Source organism: Periplaneta americana, chromosome 16 (assembly GCF_040183065.1).
Source record: "Periplaneta americana isolate PAMFEO1 chromosome 16, P.americana_PAMFEO1_priV1, whole genome shotgun sequence".
NCBI classification, from domain to species: Eukaryota; Metazoa; Arthropoda; class Insecta; order Blattodea; family Blattidae; genus Periplaneta; species Periplaneta americana.
In genome coordinates this window covers 44,438,337-44,453,669 of record NC_091132.1, presented here as the reverse complement: position 1 = coordinate 44,453,669, position 15,333 = coordinate 44,438,337, and positions in this window count along the sequence as shown.

Below are 15,333 nucleotides of genomic sequence, written 5' to 3'. Positions count from 1 at the left end.
TTATCCTGAACTTTCCTAATTGCATATTCTAGAGCGAATTTAAAAAGTAGAGGTGACAATGCATCTCCCTGCTTTAGCCCGCAGTGAATTGGAAAAGCATCAGATAGAAACTGGCCTATACGGACTCTGCTGTATGTTTCACTAAGACACATTTTAATTAATGGAACTAGTTTCTTGGGAATACCAAATTCAATAAGAATATCATATAAAACTATGTACAGTATTAATAAATCAATCCACTAACTCCAATCACCCATACAAACTACACATCCTGATATACTTTACCTATTCCATTCATTCATCCATATCTCTCAATAATCCATCCATTAACACATTATAAGAATATTATCCACCTACACACGCATCCATTTTATTAATCTATTTCATCCATTTATCCATCCAACTATCCATGGTAGTCATGCATCCACTAATCTCATCCATCTTCCCTAACCATTCAATCTTCATACATCCATCTACCCTTCCAACTACACATTTATATATCCTATATATACTCGTATCAATAGTCTCTAGACACACACCTTCATCTCAAATAGCAGAAATAAATAAAATGCTCTCTCAACTAATAACATTCAATAAAAGAATTGTATTCCAATGGATACCATCCCATTGTGGAATCCTGGGAATCGAGAATTGGGACGCTTTAGCAAAGAAGGGCAGCACTGCTACTTACAGACCTGTTACTAAATCTACGTATTACTCTGTGAAAAGATTTATTGAATCTACATGCTTAGACTTCAACAAACAAAATTTGATAACACAATCTCAAGGGGAAAAAATGGAACTTTCTGCATCATAATCCACAGCTGATTCCTGATTTACCACGCAAATCGTCTGTAGCTGCATTTAGATTGGCAACAGGCCATGACTGTTTGGCCAAGCATCTGCACAGAATTGGAATATATCAGTCCCCTAACTGCCCATTGTGCAACTCAAATCAAGAAATGGATTCAGAACATCTCAAAATCTGTGCGTCAGTGGCTAACTATGACAATATCTTTGACAAATATTGGAGTGCAAGAGGTCAAATGACTTTATTGTCAAATGCCTGGCATTAGAAAACAACAACATATATCCTATCTATCGAACCATCAATATACTTGATTATTCATAAACAATATCCAGAATTCAACTTATCCTAGTCATTTCATACTCCTACATTACCAATCTTATGAACCTATTCCATCCATTCTATCCGTCCATCCATACGCCAATCCATCCCAGCATACGGATCTCAGTCTCATGTCCTTCATAATCAGAACGTGTGAACGCAACCAAAACGACATTAGGTTGTAGTAGGATCAATGAAACGTATCCTGGGCGATGGCTCGGTCGCGGTGGAATCATTTCTTGGCCACCGACATCATCCGACCTTACGCCATTGGATTACTGTGTGTGGGGTTGCCTTAAGAGCGAAGTCTACAGGCGCAAAGTGGAAACAAGGGAGGAATTTCTCGCTCGCATTTTACATGCTGTGCTCAAGTAAAGGAATGTCCGAATCAGCTCAGATCAGCAACACAGCAGCTGTCTACAAGAGCTGTAAAGTACCTTGAAATTGACGGTGGACTTTTTTAAAATGTTCCGTAAAGAAAGCTACACAATTAAACAGAACATTAAGAACAATGTTTTAATTTACTATCACCTACACTTTTCCCGTTCCTCATTGTTTCTATTAGTTTTCTCTGAAACTGTTAAGAAGAGGACTTATGTTCATATAAACTTTTTTGTTCAGAATCACTAATATTATCACCCCTCAAACTATGTACCTTTTTTCCTGAGTCATCCTGTATAATGCAAGGCAAAATAAAGAAAATGAGTGACAAACAAAAATATGAGGATTAAAATAGGTTAATTGATAATAATTGAAATAGTAAGGAAATGAAGTAGGCAGTACATACCTACAGAAACAAGTAACTATGTACATAAATAAGGACCTCATACAGACGTCGCACTGAGGAAAGTGCGTGACATGAATATTCATAACGATCTTGTCACGACATCAGACGAAGCCTTTTTTCTGGGTTATTAAACTCTTCGTAACAGTCTCCAATACGCTGAATTCTTCTCGCATAACTGAGATGTGGCTCATACGTAAAAATTACGTCACGTCAGTAACGGAAAGCCCCTCAGGCAGAGAGTTAAAATATGAGTATAAAATAAAAGCACATTAGATAACATAGAGAGTCACCTGTAGCTATGGCAGGCCATGTTAACAGCGTGGTACCGGGAACTTGAAATTCGCTACGATGATTATTTGAACAGGGACTCGAATGAGTTCTATTTCCTGTCTGTTTAATTCAAGTCCTATATAATTATAATTATCTTATACTGGCGACATAAATATTACAAAAACCAGTACTGCCATTGTGACAATCATTCACACCAAAGCATCCGCAACTGTCACCAGTATTTCAACCATCACAACCACAACACAGCAACAACCAAAACGTCGCAAATTTCTAGCGCAATAATTAATAATAGATCCCTATTAGAAACAACAACCACCAAGTTTCTTGGCTTAAAAATCGATAATGTGTTAAATTGGAAGGTGCCAAATCTAGGGAATCGTGTAGGGCTATTTTAAAAAAAACTACAAATAATGCCCATGGCTTGTCAGTATATCTTTCCATTAATAATCTTCCTCGTATGTAATCGTGAAAACTTTGTAACTAATTCAACAGTTCATAGCATAAATACACGTAAAAAAAAATGACTTCCATACTCCATCAGCAAGTCTATCGTGCTATCAAAAAGGAGTGCGTTATATGGCCTCCCTATCGATATAAAAATTAAACTCAAAACATAAAATTATTTAGGGCCAAATTAAAGAAGTACCTAATTTCTCAAGCCTTCTATACTGTAGGTGAATTCATGGCATTCAATAACACTTCATGAAATTGATACTAAAACTTTGGGTTGTACTAGTAGACTATATTGTAAATCTCTTCTGTATATATTCCAATTAGACTGTGACTATAAATTAAGATTTCATAAGAGAATTAAGTTTTTTGACTTGTTCCATATTCTAGCTGTAAGCAATGTATGAATACCATGGAATGTTAATAAATACAATACAATACAATACCATCAACAGCAAAGAAACCATCAAACTATTAACAGTACAAGAACCACCACCGCTGTTAAAAAATACATTACTATAATAATACCGAACAGCTGTATATTAGCAGCATTGATGAGAGTGTGAAATGTCGCGGAGCTGACATCTAGCGGACAGGTGTGGTGTTACGACCACAAATACAAATATTAACATAGCAAGAATCAGACTATTGTTTAAAACGTGAGTTACTAATGTGGAATAATATCTGGGACACTTAAGAAATGTTGGATAGTATTTAATGTGATATTATTATTATTTTATATCAAAGCTACATATTATGAGAAATATCACTTCGTATTATTTTCCGTCATTAATTTTTACAAATATGTTCTTTGCTTTAGTGAGACAATAGTAATATGCGTTACAAGAGCGGTATGTTGAAGTTTTCATGTTCGAGGAAAAGTTTGAAAAAACGAAACGTAGTTGAGCTTTTTTAATTTCCGAGAATTGAAAGAAAACATACCGCTCGTGTATCGTACATTATTTTGTGCGAAGATCGTTTATTACATACCTGAAAGAGGAATTTCTAATTAGTTGCAATGAAATCTCTATCTTGGTTTCTGTTCAATGACGGCAAATTTGCAAAACAAAAATATCTATCTTCAACACTGTTGCTTTAAAATGTTTTCTGTGTTTACTATACTCCAGCAGGCCGTGACATACGTCTGTCTTTTTTTCCCCAGTCTATAAATGCGAACTTAAAACAAAAGGTAAGGTATGTAATGATTTATTTTTCATTTTAATATTTTAACAATATTATTTATATAACATATTGCAGTAATAACATAGGCATCTGGAATCTTGTTGATTTTTTCACGGCTTCCTTAATGTTACTTGCATCACGAATGCAGTAACTTTAGTGGAGTTGTAGAGTTTACTTAATTTTTGCAAATATTTAAAAACAATAATTAGCAGTGCAATTTAGGTGAAATTGCAGTGGTAAATTTCAATTTATAATTATTACTATATTGAACGTCTCTAAAAATAATATGTTAAAAGCCTAAAGCAGTAAAATCAATATGTCACTTAAGCGGTAAGAAGAGGGAAATTGTTATGTGTGTTAGGTTGGGAATACTGAATGTGGAATTTTAGACTTTCCGCGGATTGGTTTTGTGCGGAAACCAAGCAAATACGCACAATCTCGCACAAAATTAATTCTGACATTAAGAATGAATTTATAATAACGCTTCATATACACATTGCTGACAGTTGCAAAGATAATCTTGGTATAGTAATCTGATGATTCTAGTAAAATTAGTAAGGACATATGGACAACAATAAAACTTAATTTGATAAAATTTTAAAATTTCCAATATATTTTAACTTCTATTCATTTATTAGGCCTAAATAAAAAACCTAATTTTTATTGTTCTATCAACACAGAGACGAAGGCATTAGGCCTAATAAAGAATTTTGTTGACTCACGTTTCATGACGCCTCGGAAATCAAAACTACGATTTGGAGCAGTTTGTAATGCTGTAAATGTAGCAGTTATAAACAGCACATATACACCTTGACATTTTAACACAGCACTAATTAATAAAACTATTTACTAGCACAGCAAAAATCTACATTATAGTAGATTACAGCTTGTTTCGCGAGTTTCAGCACACCCTGCCGCCTAGATAGCAGCACCTGCGCCATTCGCGCAAAGAACTGCTAGCTGTCCGGGATTATTATAGTAAGGTATTTGCTGTTAATACTACACCAATCTTCACAACTACTAATTGCATAGCTACCACATCAACTAATAACGCCACAACATTCACAACAATCATTAGCAGTACAGAAACCGCCAAAATCATCAACATAGTAATTACCACATACAGAGTGTTAAAAAAAACTGTATCGAATATTTTAAAAGGTGGATCAAAACAAGAAAATAATGCCTAATAAACATTGGTCCTACAACATATACTTTCTGAGATCTGAACACTTGTTCATAAGAGGTGCTCAATGTGACGTCCATTCATGGCAATGCATTCCTCTGCCCTTTGGCGTAAGGATTCACGCTCTCTATGAAATTTGTTGTTAATATGTTAATACGAAAGTCCTGATAACAACTCACAGTGTGTCATTATTTCATCAATATATTCAGTTAATCTCTGTGGTAGCACGTATGGCCCTATTAATCTATCACCAAGAACGCCTGCCCATACGTTGATTGAGAATCGGTGCTGATGCCTTGTTTCTTCAACTGCATGAGGATTTTCCTAATGACTTGAAACTACTTTAAAATAAATTATATTATGGAAAAGTTCCAATAAATAAGAAAGTTGTAGATGTCAGCAAAAGTATGCAGTACGTACTTCCTGAATATCATCAATTTTATGAAGAAATTCTGCAGTGGCCAATAGAAGAAAAAACAATGAAGATGACTGAAAACTTCATAGGAAGTGTTTAATGAATAAACTTAAAAACTTTTATGTTTTTAATTGCTTTATTTCAGAAGTAAGTGATATTGCCTTAGCAAAATAATGTTCTTAACAGTTAATATTTGTTAGCCAGTAATAGTTAAAACACATTTAAGAACATAAAAAATCATTTCATTATGCTTTACTTACTGTTTATTATTAAAAGGGTACAAGTCCATCATAAATAATATTTTTTACAGTTACGTTTTAGTGATATTAACATTAGTTCATGCATGTAAATGTAACTTTACACCTTTGTCGTCGAATAAAAAATATCTGATTATACTACAAAGTTCCATTAACAAAATAAACAGTTTTTGCTTCTCCTTTAAAATTGACAAAAGTGGACATATGACCTTTAAAAAATAATTGGTTCAATTAACGAAGACTATTTCTAGCTATCAGTAAGTAATATGTCTTGTGTCTTGAATAATCCTATATTCATTCATTCATTGTTCTGGCCGAGAGCAGGTCTTTCACTGCAAACCCAGATTTCTCCAATCTTTCCTATTTTCTGCTTTTGTCTCCTCATGTGATCCACATATTTTAATGTCGTCTATCATCAGATGTTTTCTTCTGCCCCGAACTCTTCTCTCGTAATCCTATATATCGCTCTTAATTCTGCAATAAAACTGCTTATTCATCATGAATTGTCGATATGAGGGCATGTAGCACTCCGTATTATGACGCCTTACATGCTATCGTTTAATGCTTATTTCAAGCCGCACGATCGTTAATCACTTAATTCTTTATTGATTAGCAAGACGTGTTACGAAAAGATTGCTTCTATGTCTATTATATAACGCATAACGTGAAAGAACTTTCGGAATTGCTTCACTTTCAAGGTCTCTATTGAAATGTGCTGGAAGCTAACCGAAGCGAATCCATTGCTCCAGACTGCAGTTGGTAATTGCGTTATAACGAGGAAAAGCAGCGAAACGTAGAGATGAATTTAAAGATCACAGACAGTAATAATTTGAATAACGGACATGGACCTTCCTCATGGTTAATACGTGTAGGAAAAACCATCGGCTCGAACAGCTTGAACGCCGGACTTTCACTTGTTCCGCACCCAACTCTAGCTCAGGAAACTGTCGGAAAAATATCAGTATTTTAAACGCGGTAGACCGCATTGAATGGTACAGTTCTCACGACTACTCTCATCCATCCTGCTTATTGTATTCAACTATTTTTCCACACGTAAACGTAATATATGCGAACTTCTTCTATAATTTAAAAGCCAAAGAAATACTTCTTATAACTCATGTGACCCTTACGGTAGCGAGAGGTTAACGTTCACAACTTCTGACTTCTTTCTCTCACAGAAATGCAAACACCCTTGTTCTCCTTGCACTCCATTTGTTTTTCTTCCCTTCCACTTCTTCTACTTGTATTCTCATTATTCTATTTGTATCCCCTTGTTCTCCTTCTATTCCTATAGCTTTCCTTGTATTCTCCTTGTCCTTCTCTCATTCCCCATGTTCTCCTTGCTATCCTCTTGCTCTCCTTGTGTTCCCCTTGTTCTTTTCGTCTTCCCCTCTCTCTCCTTGTATTATCTTTGCTCACCTTGTATCCCCTTGCTCTCCTTGTATTCACCTTCCTCTCTTTGTATCCCCCTTCCTCTCCTTGTATTCCCCTTGCTCCCTTTCTATTCTCCTTGCTCTCCTATTCTCCTTGTTCTTCCTGTCTTCGCCATGTTCTTCTTGTTCTCCTCCTTCACCTTGCCATCTCCTCACTCTCCTTTTATTCCCATTGTTCTTCTTGTCTTCCTCTTGCTCTCCTTGTATTCCCCTTGCTCTCCTTGTATTCTCCTTGCTCTCCTTGTATTTCCCTTTGCTCTCCTTGTATTCCCCTTGCTCTCCTTGTATTCCCTTTGCTCTCCTTGTATTCTCCTTGCTCTCCTTGTATTTCCCTTCCTCTCTTGTATTCCCCTTGTTCTCCTTGTATTCCCCTTGTTATCCTTGTATTTCCCTTGCTCTTCTTGTATTCTCCTTGCTCTCCCTGTATTCCCCTTCCTCTCTTGTATTTCCCTTGTTCTCCTTGTATTCCCCTTGTTATCCTTGTATTCCCCTTGCTATTCTTGTATTCCCATTGTTATCCTTGTAATCCCCTTGCTCTTCTTGTATTCTCCTTGCTCTCCCTGTATTCCCCTTCCTCTCTTGTGTTCCCCTTGCTCTCCTTGAATTCCCCTTGCTCTCCTTGTATTCCCCTTGCTCTTCTTGTATTCCCCTTTCTCTCCTTGTGTTCCCTTTGCTTTCCTTGTATTCCCCTTGCTCTTCTTGTATTCTCTTTGTTCTCCTTGTATTCCCCTTCCTCTTTTGTATTTCCCTTGCTCTCCTTGTATTCCCTTTGCTCTCCTTGTATTTTGTATTTCCCTTCCTCTCTTGTACTCCCTTACCCTCCTTGTATTCTCCTTGTTATCCTTGTATTCCCCTTGCTCTCCTTGTATTTCCCTTCCTCTCTTGTATTCCCTTACCCTCCTTATATTCCCCTTGTTATCCTTGTATTCCCCTTGCTCTTCTTGTATTCTCCTTGCTCTCCCTGTATTCCCCTTCCTCTCTTGTATTCTACTTGTATTCCCCTTGCTCACCTTGTATTCCCCTTGATCTCCTTGTATTCCCCTTGCTCTCCTTGTATTCCCCTTGCTCTCCTTGTGTTCCCTTTGCTTTCCTTGTATTCCCCTTGCTCTTCTTGTATTCTCCTTGCTCTCCCTGTATTCCCCTTCCTCTCTTGTATGCCCCTTCCTCTCTTGTATTCCACTTGTATTCCCCTTGCTCTCCTTCTATTCCCCTTGCTCTTCTTGTATTCCCCTTGCTCTTGTTGTATTCTCCTGGTTCTCCCTGTATTCCCCTTCCTCTCTTGTATTCCACTTGTATTCCCCTTCCTCTCTTGTATTCCCTTACCCTCCTTATATTCCCCTTGTTAACCTTGTATTCCCCTTGCTCTTCTTGTATTCTCCTTGCTATCCCTGTATTCCCCTTCCTCTCTTGTATTCCACTTGTATTCCCCTTGCTCTCCATGTGTTCCCTTTGCTTTCCTTGTATTCCCCTTGCTCTTCTTGTATTCTCTTTGTTCTCCTTGTATTCCCCTTCCTCTTTTGTATTCCCCTTGCTCTCCTTGTATTTCCTTTGCTCTTCTTGTATTCCCCTTACTCTTCTTGTATTCTCCTTGCTCTTCTTGTGCTCTACTTGTTTCTCCTTGCTCTCCTTGTAGTCCCCTTGCTCTCTTTGTATTCTCCTTGCTCTACTTCTATTCCCCGTGCTCTTCTTGCATTTCCATCGCCCTCCTTGTATTCCCCCTTGCTCTGCTCCTATTCCCCTTGCTCTTCTCGCATTCTCCTTGCTCTTCTTAAATTCTCCTCCCTCTCTTTGAATTTCCCTTGCTCTCCCTGTATTTCCTTTGCTCTCCTTGTATTCCTCTTGCTATCCTTGTATTCTCTTTGTTCTTCTTGTCTTCCCCATGTTCTCCTTGCCATCCCCTCGCTCTCCTTGTATTCCCCTTGCTCTCCTTGTAGTCCCCTTGCTCTCCTTGTATTCTCCTTGCTCTTTTTATATTCTCGTTGCTCTTCTTGTATTCCCCTTTCTCTCCTTGTATTCTCCTTGTTCTTCCTGTATTCTTCTTGCTCTCTTGTATTCACCTCCCACTCCTTGTATTCTCGGGGCAGAAAAAGATAAATCAAATGATAGACGACAATAAGATATATGGACCATATGCGGAGACTAAGAAGGCAGAAAATAGGGAAAAATTGAGAATGCTGGGTTTGCAGTGAGACATCCTGCTCTAGGGTAGAACACAATAAATGAATGAGTAGCTATGTGTATAGTGTGTGCACTTCTCAATCAAGCTGCCCGATGTTCGTTTCTCGGTATGGGCAATAAGTAACTCTCTTCATCGCTCACTACTAGCAAGAGTAGCAACAGGCATTCCAACCGTTAGAGTACACAAAACTAAAGTGACTGGAGTCTGTTCAAAAACAAACATCAGTTTCAATACGCAGCAAAAGCCTACGTCATGAAGGAGTTAGTTCATGAAAACAAACCCTATCAAATTCAAGCAAGGCGATTTAGAGATTGTCGAGAATGTACAGACCGGGAAAAAATGTTGGGTAAAACTTAATGAAATGAGAAGAAGTGCAATTTACTGCATTCAAAATCAGTGCAGTTTACATACAGGAAGTTTGAATTCCATTGCAATTTACCACCGCTCTTGGAGGGAACATGGAAAAATGGAAAACAAGAAATCTTCAGGTACGTCAAGAATCGTCACATCTGTTCCACTCGCAAGGAGACAATTGCGGAATTACAGGCTTCCATCCATGATGAAATTGCAGCCATTCCGCGCGACAAGCTGGCACGTGTGATGGATAGCTTCCTGAGTGGATTACAAACTTGTGAAGTGAATGGAGAGCATTTACCGGATGTAATTAAAAAAAAATATGCATTAAAGTAAATGAAAAAAATGTGTACATTATTTGCAAATAAACTACATTTCTAGGATGCAACATTCTTATATAATTCAATGTTCTTTTTGTACCATACATTTTGCTCCACCTTGTATTACTGTTTGCAAAAATAAAACTCATGTTAAGGCACTTGTGACAGATTTGTGATGATTTGAAGATATGAAAATGATGTGATGATTATAATGATGGTAATTATTATTATTATTATTATTATTATTATTATTATTATTATTATTATTATTATTCATTTTTCTGTCCAAGAGTAGGTCTTTCACTGCAAACCCAGCTTCCTCCAATTTTTCCTATTTTCTGCCTTCCTCTTTGTTTCCTCATATGATCTATTTTATCTTCATGTCGTCTATCATCTGATATCTTCTTCTACCCCGAACTCTTCTCCCGTTCACCATTCCTTCCAGTGCATCCTTCAGTAGGCAGTTTCTTCTCACCCAGTGACCCAACTAATTCCTTTTCCTCTTCCTGATAAGTTTCAGCATCATTCTTTCTTCGCCCACTCTTTTCAACACACTTCTTTTCTTATTCTGTCTTTCCACTTCACACGTTCCATTCTTCTCTATATCAAAATTTAAAATGCTTCTATTTGCTTCTCTTCAGTTTGTCGTAATGTCCATGTTTATGCCCCATACAATGCCACACTCCATATAAAGCACTTCACTAGTCTCTTCCTTAGTTTTCCAGAGGTCATCAGAAAATGTTCCTTTTTCTATTAAAAACTTCCTTGGTTATTGTTATTCTCCTTTTGACTTCCTGGCAGCAGCTCATGTTACTGCTTATAGTACACACCAAGATACATTAAAGATTATACATTACAGTTATATGAACACTAATAAATACAATAAAATTGTTAAAAAAAATTTAGTAATAGTCAGACATGTTTCGGAGATGCTTCTCCATCTTCAGTGACTATTTACCACGACGGATGGTTCAGGTGATCGAACCATCCGTCGTGGTAAATAGACACTGAAGATGGAGAAGCATCTCCGAAACATATCTGACTATTACTATTTTTTTATATTTTTATTGTATTTATTAATGTTCATATAACTGTAATATATAATCTTTAGGCTAATGTATTTTATCAAATCTATGAACACTGTATAAATGACCTAACATGTGTGTTTTATCTTTAAATATAGTACATGCCAAGTATTTGAAGCTGTCCACTTGCTATTATTATCATTATCATTATTATTATTATTATCATTATTATTATTATTATTATTATTATTATTATTATGAGTTTCTGCTCAGTCATAATATGTGATGAAATCTTATGTTCAAATTATTTCTGTTAAGTGATATGTTTGTTATGTTTAAGTCTTACTGGTACAATAAAGGTAAAGTCATTACATCATAGACCGTGGAGGGCCACAGGATAGAGAGAGGTTAAGACTCCGACGTGTACGGACAATTGCACTAGATGGCAGTAGAGATGTCAGTTTTGCTCGACTGCCGCCCTAATTCCCAAGGAAATGTCCATGTTACTCATTTCTGTTAGAGGTGGATAAACCCCAGAGCCACAGTGCGGTCAGAAATATTGAATCAATAGAGAAAAGTAATGGCCCCATAAGGGAATGGAACCCGCGACCTTCCGGCTTTCAGTGTTATGCCTTAAGCGCGCGTTCCTTACTGGAATATTTTCTGTATATTATTTTGTTATTATATTTCGTGTCTGATTACAAAAGCAATACGATTGAAATTTCCGAAATACAGTATGTTTGTCATTTACCGTAAATGGTAATATGGTTCTTTTTATACATACATCTTTGGACTCTATCGATCTTACTAATAAACCGTGTGTAGTTTTTATACGAGACTTATGCGGAGTTGAGACAGAAAAAGTTACTAATAAACCATGCATAAGGGATGGATGTATAAATAGTCTGTAACTATACAATGGGAATTGCTTTGCAGTAGTTATATACACGAAACCCCTTGTTTAAGTGTTGTATATAGAGAAAAAATGGCCGCCCCTCTAACAGCTGTTTGTATCGACTGACATTTTATGATGATGGTTGCCTTGTAACCACAGAAGAACAAACCAAAGAGCATAGATTTTTTTTTATGTTTAATATTGGTCGACCAGCAGACTTGCTATACAGACCACTGTTAAATTATGGAATATCACATGCAGAATATCATGCTGAGGTTCGCTCTAAAGGCTCCTCTAATTAATTTAAATTAATTAATTAAACATTTTTGTGAATTGTGTGAATGAAAATATGATGATTTTCCGTGTTAAATTTATGAAGAGTCGTCAGTATCACTAAGAAGGATATCTTGAGGAAGTTTCCTTTTGAGTCGAGATGGCTGACAAGATCTTGCTCCAATGTTATATGTCACAGCTTCAGAAACACCAGGAAGTTTGTTGAAGAAAGATTTTGACATTGAATGGATGTACTGTTCTAGTGGAGGAATTCCCAATTCTTGATGCAGTTGTTGATTTCTTACAAACCAGGGGGCATTTGAGTACGCAGGAACTTGTTCTGGAGAACTTGTAGGCGATGCATGTGAATCTTATTTGCTGTCCCCCACACTGGCGCTGCATAAGTTAAAAGAGGTCGTACAAGCGAGGTGTAGAGTAGCATTGAACAGTCCAATCCAATTTGTGAACGTCTATTAACCAAAGGGTATAATTTTCGAATTCTAGAAGAGGTTAGTGTAACAATGCGAGTTATATGGGCATTCCATGTAAGTTTCGTGTCTAATAATATTCCCAAATATTTGACAGCTTCTTGACTAGAGAGCCATGTAACTTGTTCATTTAGAAGAACCAAAGGAGGTGGATTATGAATAGGCCTTAAAGAGAAGATTTTAGCTTCTGTCTTGGTAATGCTGAGTAGTAATCTCCAGTCAGAGAACAATTTAGACAGCTCCTGTAAGGATGTCTGAAGAAAGAGCATAGAATAATTAGAATAATATTGCTGTAGCTTGTACTCTTTAACCAAAATATAGTGTGGTAATCGATCAGAGCCAGTTGTACTATCGATACTTAACACGGCACACTAGAGCTCTCTACCGGATGCAATAGAGAACCTCAGTTATTCTATTATCTTTCGTAATGAAGTAATGACGAAACTATGACGTAGCTGTGTAACAGTTATACTGTTATACACGACGTATGTAGTGATTATTAGTAAGCAATTTACACACGACTTAATAAACGAGCTACTCACTCTATAAGACAGTTAAACGTCAGTATATAGAGTTTTTATTAGTAAGACCGTATATGTACATTCACTAGATAATAAGATCTAAATTTGAAACTTGAAATGCTAATATGCGTAACAGATCGTATGTTACAATAAAAGAATTAACGTCTTTCACTACTCCGCACCTTACAAACTGTACAAGGCACGTATTATGTTAAATTGTAAACAAGGATAGTTACTGAGAGCTGGCGTGCAAAGAATATAGCGATGTAATATCGGTATTATGTAGAGTAGTGTTAATGGGTTTATATAACACTGGAATATTCAACAATAGGCTAGAAGCAGAGAAGGTGTGGGGAGGGGGAATTATAACTGATGCTTAGAAAACTCAGCAGGTGAGCTGACGAGAATGGTAGAGCCTTTAGAACTAACGTATAGTAATTTATACATACAACACTGTGCTTCAAATCGAAGTTCATGAAGTGAATTAATAAAATAAGACCAATAAGAATACTACAATATAAAGAAAGATATCTCCACTTCGATTTCAATCAACACACACCATGTCAAAAGAGATATCATAGTCATCCTCTATAACAGAGCTATCCATCTGCAACAAGTCTTATAAGCGAGTGCACCGATCTCGGTTAGGAGCGTTTAAGTCAGGGTTGGGCACCACGAATTTTACTCTCTCACGGGGAGCCATATGACTTCTCTTCAAGTCCACACCTGTGGAGTAACGGTTAGCGCGTCTGGCCGCGAAACCAGGTGGTCCGGATTCGATTCCCGGTCGGGGAAATTTACCTGGTTGAGGTTTTTTCCGGGGTTTGGCCTCAAGCCAATATGAGCAAATCCTGGGTAACTCTCGATGCTGGACTCCGGACTCATTTCACCGGCATTATCACCTTCATCTCATTCAGACGCTAAATAACCTAGGATGTTGATAAAGCGTCGTAAAACAACGGATTAAAATAAAAATAAAAACTTCTATTCGATCCCTTTCTTCCCTGCTGAATACCGCACAGCGTTGATGCAGTGACGGATGAATATTAAGCGTTCCCGTTTAGTTTTTCCATTCGCTCCCGGTGCTCAGCCCTGGTTTCAGTAAAAGATATTAGTTAACCATACATTAGTTGTTTTTGTGTGACAATATTCAAGAAACGCGAACTCTCACAAATACCACAGCCTAGTATATACAGTCACGAAGCTTGAGTTGTGAGGGTGTTAGGAACAATAGACTGTGCTGGTACTATTTCGCATTGTCTATAATGAGGCGATATTAGCGATCCTAGTGGTGAGCAACTATCTATGGATGCATATTTACTATGTATTGAGCTTCGTGACTGTATATACTAGATTGTGCTAATAACCCCTCTAACGAAAGGATATGCAAACAAATTCATTGATAAAATCATAAGAAACACAAAAGCAGAGCCTAGCAGTGTTCGATAATGAAAATGTATAGGGGGAGATGATTTGTAGTTGATATACTGATTTTTACGTAAAGATTAATTTTTGGTCCTACAGAATATATCTGTTATGGTAATAATGTTTATTAGAGGAGAAAAATTCGATCGAACCCGGGTCCTTGGTTCCACATACCAAGTGCTCTAACCATTGAGTTACGCCGAAGTTCAAAATATACTATCGTGCAAAAAAATACTGTACAATACACTCGCTCAGCTTGTTTTTCAAACTTTTCTTCGATTTTACAAAAAAACACTTCCCAACCTTGTATTGTAATATACTATTTCCACACTTTTAATTTTATTGCATTTACTCACATTGAGTCTTGTCGACGTGCTGAAGGGTCGTCCCTATCTACTCCCAGCCACTTAATACTATTACTGAACCTACTACCCCTGCTGCTACTGGCTACTCACATTCAAGTACTACACGTTCCACCAAATTTCATGCTAAGAAGTTCAAATGTTTAAAGCGCGTTCTGAAAAGTATGGTTAACAAAACTACAGAATGAAGTTAATATTCTGAAAAGTACAAAATAGAATAAACTATACAGATACTAAAAGAAATATATATATATTTAAACTGGCTCGTTCAAATTTTTTCAGCTCACTCAGACATTCACAATTCAATTTTGGTTTTGCTGTTAAATGTTATGTATGTCAAATATATTGTAAATTTTGTAGG